This window comes from Mizuhopecten yessoensis, unplaced genomic scaffold, assembly GCF_002113885.1.
Source record: "Mizuhopecten yessoensis strain PY_sf001 unplaced genomic scaffold, ASM211388v2 scaffold10423, whole genome shotgun sequence".
In the NCBI taxonomy this organism is placed as follows: Eukaryota; Metazoa; Mollusca; class Bivalvia; order Pectinida; family Pectinidae; genus Mizuhopecten; species Mizuhopecten yessoensis.
In genome coordinates, this window is record NW_018408539.1 from 59587 (window position 1) to 69870 (window position 10284).

Sequence of the window (10284 nt, forward strand, 5' to 3'; positions counted from 1 at the left end):
GCAAACTCAGCAGCAGCAAAATCAAATAGGATGCTTGGCATAGTTTTTAGGACCTTTACGTATATGAGCCCAGAAATGTTCCTAACCATATACAAGACTATTATTCGGCCTCATCTGGAGTATGCAACGCCAGTCTCGTCACCAATACTTATTCGTGACAAAACCATCATTGAAAATGTCCAAAGACGTGCAACCAAAAGGGTACAAACTTTTAAAAATCTACCCTATGATGAGCGACTTAGGCTACTTGAATTACCGACCTTGGAATATAGAAGGGAACGTGCCGACCTAATTCAAACATACAAAATTCTAAACAACATCGATGTCCTAGACAAAGAAAAACTATTCACGGAAACAGGGAGAACTTTAACCAGGGGGCACTCCAGGAAACTCTACAAAAGACCATTTAGACTGTACAAATATGGTAAATTATTTAGCAACAGAGTTGCGAATCTGTGAAACTCTCTAACAGAGGAGGTAGTAAATTCCCGAACTCTAAACACCTTTAAGACTCGTCTTAACAACCACTGTAAGCAACAGCCAGCCAAGTTCAAACCATCTTTTTATTAGACACTGTGTGACATTCTGATATGAACAGTGATACTGATAGTAGTGTGAACAGTGTATTTTAACCATACTTTTAACTATATAGGAGAGGAACTTTACTGGGAGTTACGTAACTCCATATTAAATATATCCATATCAAACTTACTACGCGTTAATGAAATAACATTTGTAAATAGCAACCAGAAGTCAATAGTACGCGAAAGTACGTTATACGTTATAGTAGAGAAGAAGATACATCTATTCAAGCCCCGGCTTACCATTGATGTCAACTGAGCGAAACTGAGCGAAACTAGTATTCTTTGTCCATAGCAGATACTAACACTGAGTTTGATTTGAATTTCGTAACATGAAGTGGTTTTGGTCCAAATTGAGTACATATAACGATGATCATGAAAAATAGGTTTCTCAGAATCGCCATGTTTATTTATTGGTGTTCACTTACCGATGTGAAAGTGAGGGGTGAGACCGGTGAACACAATAAAGGACGACAAAAATTGTTTCTTACAGATGGATATTATAGCTTCGTCTCTAGTGCGACTCCAGAGCACAGAATGAAACGAACAAATGGGCAATTGTTAGTTGATGATATATGATGGGATGAAAAATAGAATGGGGAAAAAAAGTTGGATTGTTTACACCGGAAGTGCACACCAACTGACACAAAGGCGGGAATTCGATGTTGGCAAACTGAATTAAATATTATTGAGAATTCAAAGATTCAGAGGATATGAATACTTCACAAAATTATTGATAAAGGTGGAGATGATAAATGATAAGTACAAGTAAAAATTTTGTACAAAAAGCTGTTTTCAACGCTCAAATCAAGCAACATTTCTGCAAAATTCCCGAATAAGACTTCTGCCGCTTGCGCATGCGCAACCCAAAAAAGACAATTCTATTGCAAATAACATAACTGCAAACGTTTCATATACAACTTTCTCGAAGTTTCATTGTCTCATGTCAGTCTATTGCCAGCGAGTCAATATACGTCTTCTTATTACATACTTACTAATTAAAACAGGTTTTTTGTATATGCGATACGACACATTTGCTCTAACCCATATCAGCCCTCGCCGTATCACAACCCAAAATCCGTATCAGCCCCCGCCGTATCACATTCTAAAAACCGTAGCAGCCCTAAAAACCCGTATCACACCTCTTTTGGATTTTTTTCGTTTTTCAATATTTCAAAAAAAAAAAAGATCATAAGATAATAGGTTTTTTCGTAAGTATGTAATAAACAGAATAAAAAATGCCTTTTTTCATATCACTGTTCATATCACAGTATCAACCCTCGAGCAATATCAGCCCTCGGGCCTTCGGTCTTCTGGCTGATATTGCAGTCTCGGGTTGATACTGGGTGTGATATGGAAAAAGGCATGTATTATTTTCAATGTATCGGAGGCTTTATTCCTACAATACTTGGTACAATGACATCAAGCATCCCTCTAAGGTTCATTACGTACGCATTTCCAAGTTACATCTCGATATCAGGTGTTAACCTTCATTGTTACACCCATGTACATGTGCTTATCCGGTGTTAACTATAATTAACACGATATTGAAATACCCGATAAATAGTTCGGACACGAGAAAAGGACAAGGCGTGTTCATAAAGGGTGAAGTGCGTTTGAGACGACCGTTTGACAAAAAAACAACAACATAAATGGTCCAACTGTGATTATCAATCATAAGTATTAAACATTTGAATGTCTAATAATGAGAGGTATAACCAATGTTCGAATGATTATTAACCAGATGTATCAACATGTATGAATGATTGTCAATCAGGAATATTTAAATGTCCTAATGGTTATCAATCAGGGAAATTAAAATGTCCGAATGTGGTTATCAATCAGGTATATGGAAATGCCCGCATGATTATCAATCAAATACATCAAAAATGTCCGAATGGTTTTCAATCAGGGATATTTTAATGTCCGAATGGCTATCAATAAACGGTATTGAAAATGTCCGAATAATTAGCAATCATAGTTATCAAAATTTATGAACGAATAGCAATCAGGAGTAATGAAAATGTCCGAATGATTATCAATCTGAAGTTTAACAAATGTCCGAATGAGTATCAACATGGAGTATTAAAACGTTCAAACTGCTATCATCAGAAGTATCAAAATGTTCGAATGGTCATCAATTAGAGGTATTTAGAAATTCCGTATGAAAATCATGAAGATGTATTTATTAAACTGTATAACAAGTAACGAATAATATCTAAACGTCAATTGACAATCGACCAGTTTTATGTAATGTACGAATGTCATTTGAAGATCAATAAGGGAAATACTGGTTATCAGTAATGACCTAATATACTTCGAAACGTTGAAAATCTTCGAAACGTTGAAAATCTTCGAAACGCTGAAAACTACAACCTACCCAACACAGACTTGAATTATCTAACGTATCCTTTGTCCCTTCTACTGTTAGACTGTGGAACCAGTTACCTACTAGTATACGACGTAATGCCACGTTCTCATCATTTAGAAACGCCATTCAAGACGTAAACTTGCCGCTTGTACCAAATCCCTTTTTTATGATGATAGGAAAAATAATATTTTGCATAGAAAATTAAGAAACCGTTCTCTCGCGCAATTGAACCATATTATCCACTCTTTTTAAGAGGCAGATACTATATGTCATACATTAATAATGATGAGGATGTATGTATTATAATGACAGACAATTATCCCCCCTCCCCCCCCCCCCCCCCCCTTTTTCTCTCTCTGTCTCTCTCTTATAATTTCAATTAATAAATTAAAGCATTTAAAAAGGAAATAGTGTATATATGTATATTAATTCTGCCATTTTGTTGTACTATTGTAAATACATGCTTGTAATTTGCCGGGAAAGCGCTTAATATAAATTTGAAAACTTTTGTCCAATCCATTTGCTTGGCAATAAAATATGTTTTAACTAACTTAATATACTGTTCAATTATATTCAAACATTACAACTTGCCCATAGGCACATTCACGATTCGTCTTGAGCGAATAAACTCATTTTCAAATGACATGATCTAGTCAGAACTCTCGTACCGGTCCTGACCAAATGGTTTTGTCTGCTGGACTATTGCAGAAATTCATGTTTTTTTCATATTTTTTTGTCAGTGCCGCAATCATAAACTTGAATGTAAGTTAATAGACTTAAAAAGGACTTAAGTTTCATTATTTTACAACTGGTTTGTCTCAGCCGTAGATAAACTCTCACCACACTTAGTATTATAAACACAGCTGGACATCCGTATGTCCATACGGATACAGACCAGTTTCCATGATTATTCCTTGAATAATGCGTTATAAAATTTGCTATAAATGTGAAAATCATGATAAACACTGCACTAACTTGTAAATATACACACACACACACAATACCGCCTGGACTTTACTCTACAAGACATCGAACGTGTAAATTTATCAACTAAGTGTTAAAAGGTTATGTCAATTTTCAAGCTTGCAGTCGTCCAGTACTTTGCAATCTTTGCAAATGGAATCAACTTATGTCTTACACACAGTGTATTTTGCGAAAAACACCCAAGGCGATCCTCGCTGTGCATTAATTTCGAATTCCGTCAAAACAACATCATTATACATAACGTGTTTAGTATGGGAGGCTTTGTCAGGAACATGAGCAACCACTTATAAGTGCATACGATATGTTCAAATAAATAAATATACAACATTTGATATAGCGCCCTGTCTAGCTAACATAAGCCACTCTAAAGCGCTTTACAGTACATACATATACAATGAATACAATTAGCGTATACAATAATCAATACAATTTTTGAGAAATTCGCAGGAGCTGCCTTGTCAGGCGCTACCTACTAGTCCTATGCCACCTGGCTAATATCTTCCTATGTGTGTATGCCTGCGTGTGTGCTGGAGATGTATTGTGTTCTGTTTGTAGTGGGACCGTACTTACAACGGTATCATTTATAGTGTCACCTCGCTTGAATGCCAAAGCACATATACCGCAACATATCTGGTTATCAACCGATAATTCATAATTTGAAAGATAATCCAGAAAAGAACCGTAGAAGCCAGAGCCGTGTTTTGTGTGGTTAATGGGAGGCAACTTTAAAACATGTATTAAACCGCAGGTACATATGTATACTGTCCTGTAGTTGTCCGAGTTTTTCTCTGTCAAAGTTGCACATAAAAGTATTTCTGGAAAGGTACTAATACCTTGCAAACATGTTATGGAAACTATCGGGGTCAATGAAGTTACAAAATTGTTTTTCGTTTTGAAATGAAAAAAAATAAATTGTTTTGAAATGAAAAGAAACAACGTAATTTCTCTTTTTTTGAACGATTTTTTATTTAAAACATCCCCCCTGAATACAATCACAGTTATCATCATTAAAACAGTTGCATACGTTTTATGTCGAGGCAAACCGAAAATGACCAAGACAACCTTCCGGCAGCCATTTTGAAATATGGTAGTTAAAACCTGTTGGTCGAGGATTCAAACTTGCTATTTCACAAATAGTATTCAACAGATCAATCTCCTATTTCATAATAACATCCCACTTTGTCCATATCTGTGCATGTATGGGGTTTTTTTCTGACCAGAAAATAAGATGGCACTCAGAAAGCCTCAGCATGTGACAACCACAATATTTACGAATGACCACTGGTGTGAACACGCTGAAAATGTCAAATATTTATTTGGTTCGTGCATGTGGAGGTAAAGTCTACCAGGTTTAAGACAATGCATCGTATGTACATGTACATTATATTGCAAGCATTTTTTCATGTGGCGACATCAGCGACAATAGGAACTTGACATCTATGTACATGAACGGCCTCTGTTTGATGATGACATGTGTATATGTTTTTATTATTATCATTATTAATGAGGTTTGCGTCCAATGTCCAATTCAAATGATGTTTTTGACCAATTATTTGTGGTTCCCTTGACACAATGTAAAAGCATCATATCAAGTAATTTCTGTTTACATATGTATGTTTATTGCGACTGCCGTCATTTTGAATTGAATCAATGTTTAATAAAACATGAGTGGTTCCTTTGTTAATTGAAACTATATGGTGTCAGTTCATACACAGCGTCAGATATTGTTCTACACATGTTTATCTGTATGTTCCGCCACGACGATACAAAACTAACGGTATTGGTACGCATTGTTGACAACAACCCCTTTTCTAGCCCTCGCAACAGTCAGAATCCTACGTAATACAGACACAGACAACCAACATTTCTCTTCAACAGTACTCTTTATTCCCACCCACATTTAGCAATAAACCTATTTTCGTGTTCTCAGCCAATATTTTAAATGGATTTCGCTCAGTCATCCCCCTACACACTTGCAAAAACCAAGTTTAAATCTTCAAACATTGTACATTTGGTATATGTAATTCGTAGTTTCAATTTATCAAAAGCCACTGAATAAATAGATAAATAAATGAATAAACAGATAGGGCTTACTTTTTTTGATTGATTTAGTGATAATTGTCAATACATGAAAGAACATTTAATGAACATTTCATGAATATTTAAATGNCCCCCCCCGCCCCATTCCCGACCACCCCCTCAAGAAAACTTCGACATTTTCCTGTAATAACGTACAAAGTTGCTACGCAGTTTGTAATTGTCTAAAGTTGTTTCATCAAGTAGAGTATAAAATGGTATACTTAAGGGGTGTTTTTGAAAGTTTAATCACAAGTTTTACTTCACTTAAATAATGTGAAATTTAACGTTTTGCCATCAACATTTTTACAAAACTTCACACCTTTGAGAAGGTAAATTGTCAAATGTTCATCATTAATATTCAACAGCAAAAAATGTTTCACGTAAGTGTCCCCAGGAAATGCTGGCTGGCAACTGATAACATTTGACAAGAATCATTTGATCAACACATCTAGATGATGGAGAGGTTGACTCCGTACGCATGCTTAACGGATGTCTCTTTTACCCAGTTCGGTAATTATTGCCTAATTTTAACCTAATGAACATCTTAATACACTTGTTGCTGCATTACTCACTTTAACTCTAGTCTCAGTTCGCACTTGTTATCCTTAGGACCCTTGATTAAACCCCCATAAGTCCCCACAGGATTATGCTGTATACTCACTTCCTGCCCCTGTCTCTTATTCATATTTCCCGCCATTTTGTTATTCTCCGACTGTCTACATCCGGGCATCACCTGACCATAATCCGAACTCAGAGTTAAGTCAAATAGCTCTTACAAAACACATACAATACGAAAACATCATCATCCATTCTGATCATCTCCTTCTTTTGGATCACAAATAAAGCCTCACAAAGAAATCCAGTACGAAAAACCCACTTACACACTAAGTAACCAAACTTAAAGATGTCTCACTATCGATTTATCCATCAATTATTAATAGACCAAGACACAAAACAATTTGACAAATAAGCAACTATCTACAATTCATTTTTTGTGTAGATCATCTGACACTGAGGAATATACTTGTCAAAGGCCCCCAAAACCCCCATGAGGGTCGTGTGGGAAAGCAGTAACGGAGAGGTCCAGTGTAATATGTTGTAACACATTGAAACATGGTTAAAAATACAATATCATCACATGACTATTTCCCGTACACGCATTATAATGTAACAAAGTTACAAAGACATGCTGTTTCCCACTGCATATCCTCTTATGTGGGGGCTCCAGCATAATCGATGGTTTTCTTAGGAGTCTTCTATATGTACCTGGAAATACCAAAGGGTCAAACATAAATCTACTGCCTTAATTGCAACTATTCGGATTTTACTTCGTTTGTCTTCTCTACTCTTTCGTTTCGGCGTTGTCTTCATAGACACCCGTTTCATATGACATTGGCTATTTTTTAAGCCGCAGATAAACAAACAAACCAAACCAATGCAAGAGCAGCAGATAGTTATAATACAGTCACAATATCAAGTTTATTCTCGCCCGTTTTGTTCTGACCGATTGTTATTGTTGTCACTGAATAGAACCAATATTGAATAAATTATTAAAAGTGCTTCTTTTGTTGCTTCAGTTTGTATGGTGTCAGTTTGTATGGTGTCAGTTAGCTAAAAACGACGGATATTGTTATAGAAATGATTACACGTAGCAGCATGCTTGTATTTCATTTATAGTTCAACAAGTGCCTGTGCTTCATGTAGAGTTAAACAAATTGTTTGGTCTATATGTCACACTTCTACAGGATATATATACGAGTAGTTGTGAATCACAGTTTCACAGACCGACAAAATCACTGAACACACTTTGTCAATATGTCTAAAAGAGAAACTACAGGACTTTGTAAGGTTTTTGTTTAAGTACCATAATTGTTTTTAATGAATTTTGCTTCATATGTGTCACAGGGTCATTATGATCTAATTTCTTGTATTGTTATAAGTAGTCTGTTGTGTGCTGTCTTGTTTGTCACCTGTGTGTCGTAATGTGGAAAGTACCTTGTTACTATTTATAGCTCAGGGTGGTGTCCTACCCGCGTTGTGTCGTGGTCGTCTCTATATGTTCGTATTTGATGTTGTTAATGAGTTATATGTAAATTAGGGTGTGAGTTTGTAAGAAAGCATGCAAGTGTGAGTGAGAGTAGTAATAAAAGCAATAATACACTGCGCTAATTTGCAGTTGGCCGTTTGTCGTGAGGTGGAACGTATCATCTGTGGTCCCGCCTGCACAGTCCAGCCGTACTCGTAAAGAGTGACTATATAGACATGATTTTACCGGACCTTGACGGTCTCGGAAGTTTTTTTTCCTGTATGAATCTGCAATGATACTCCGGTCATAGTAAATTCGACTCAAACCAACAGGACGTGTGGAGTTTTTATTCAATAAATGTCATGTGACATTTGGCGTCCACGTAGGGACCAGAGCAGAGGAAAACGATGAACCCCAGTGGCTTAGAGCGGATCTCGGCGATATGATCATCTGTAGCGCTACCAACAAATTTCTAATATTGCTGGCCACAGGAATGCAGTATATCAGTCAACGGATGTGATACTGTGAAATATATAAGCCTTGGCTTTATTGTAACAACATTTGTGTTCTACGCCGTCGTCGTGCGAATACACGTGTAACATAAAGTAGTAACCGAACAGCTGATGCACATACATTTTGTATGTTAAAGCGTCCCTTTGAACTCGACCGGAACGGAAGTGGAGGAACCATGCGGACAGTGTTGTGATACTTCTCCGATAAATATGGACTTGCATGCGTTTTAGATTGTTGAAAATTGTGTAACTGTATTATCATTCAGTTAATACGAATTATGAAGGATAGGTTGTCATAGGATTGATGTTCTGTTCAGATCTAGGTGACGTTCCCTATTGGTTAGGCAGCTGACTTGGACGGGGTCTACTTGACGTAGTGTGTAACAGTTCCATTTCGTTTTGGTTAACATAACGCGATACATTACGGAAAGTCGCGAGGTGTGAGAAGTGTGAAGTGGAGAGTTTGTATATTGAGATATCCTTCGTGTTACATGTTGAATGTTAAATATTGAGTGTTATATGTTGAATGTTTTATGTTATTTGTCTCGTCATTGTTTGTGTTCTAAACTAAAAATTATCATTTGACAGATATTTATAGCATGCAGAACAGTGCACATATCTGGTACTGTGCATTGTGTGTTTCTGGATTAGTTGTTGCTCTAGCACAGCTGTTCTCTCACAGAATTTACAGATTCCAGGAATAGAAGATTACCACAGAGATTTGACCAGTTTGTGATGGAACAAATTGTCGAGGATGACCGATTGTTAGTGTAGAAAAAATAATTTTAAGTTTTCTTAATCATTTTAATATTTTTAGGGTTAACTAACACTTTTTGGTTATTTCAGGCATTGGATAAGGAATTATTTCCTATTGTAATGTTCCTTTGAAGTAAAATGCCGGGACGACATTTACCCGACAGGGGGAGTGTGTCACAGGGTCATTATGATCTAATTTATTGTATAGTTATAAGTAGTTTGTTGTGTGCTGTCTTGTTTGTCACCTGTGTATCGTAATGTGGAAAGTACCTTGTTACTATTTATAGCTCAGGGTGGTGTCCTACCCGTGTTGTGTTGTGGTCGTCTCTATATGTCCGTATTTGGTGTTATTAATGAGTTATATGTAAATTAGGGTCTTTTTAAGAAAGCATGCAAGTGTGAATGAAAGTAGTAAGAAAAGTGATAATACACTGCGCTAATTCGCAGTTGGCCGTTTGTCGTGAGGTGGAACGTATCATCTGGGGTCCCGGCCGTACTCGTAAAGAGTGACTATATATACATGATTTTACCGGACCTTGACGGTCTCGGTAGGTGTATTTTTCCTGTATGAATCTGCAATGATGCTCCGGTCATAATTTATTCGACTCGAAGTTTTTATTCAATAAATGTCCTGTGACATATGGAACAATATAAACTCGGTCAATTGAAGGGAGCGTTCTTCCTGTTAGAATGGCTAAAATCTGCTAGAAAAGCTTGTCACCGAACTCATCCGAGATATATTCAACAGGATCCCAACCAACTTTGCATTTGTCGTGGTTTTTTTCAGGAATAATCTCCAATATAATTTGTATTTATAGTTTAAAGTTACCGTTCGTGGAAATGACTACTCTTATAATAGAAGAACAAATATTGCTTCCATTTGTTATGTTATACAGAACACCCATGCTCAAGTTCGCACTAAGATAATGTAAAGGGACATTTTAAAAGGGCAGTTTTGACAAAACATGTTTAGTA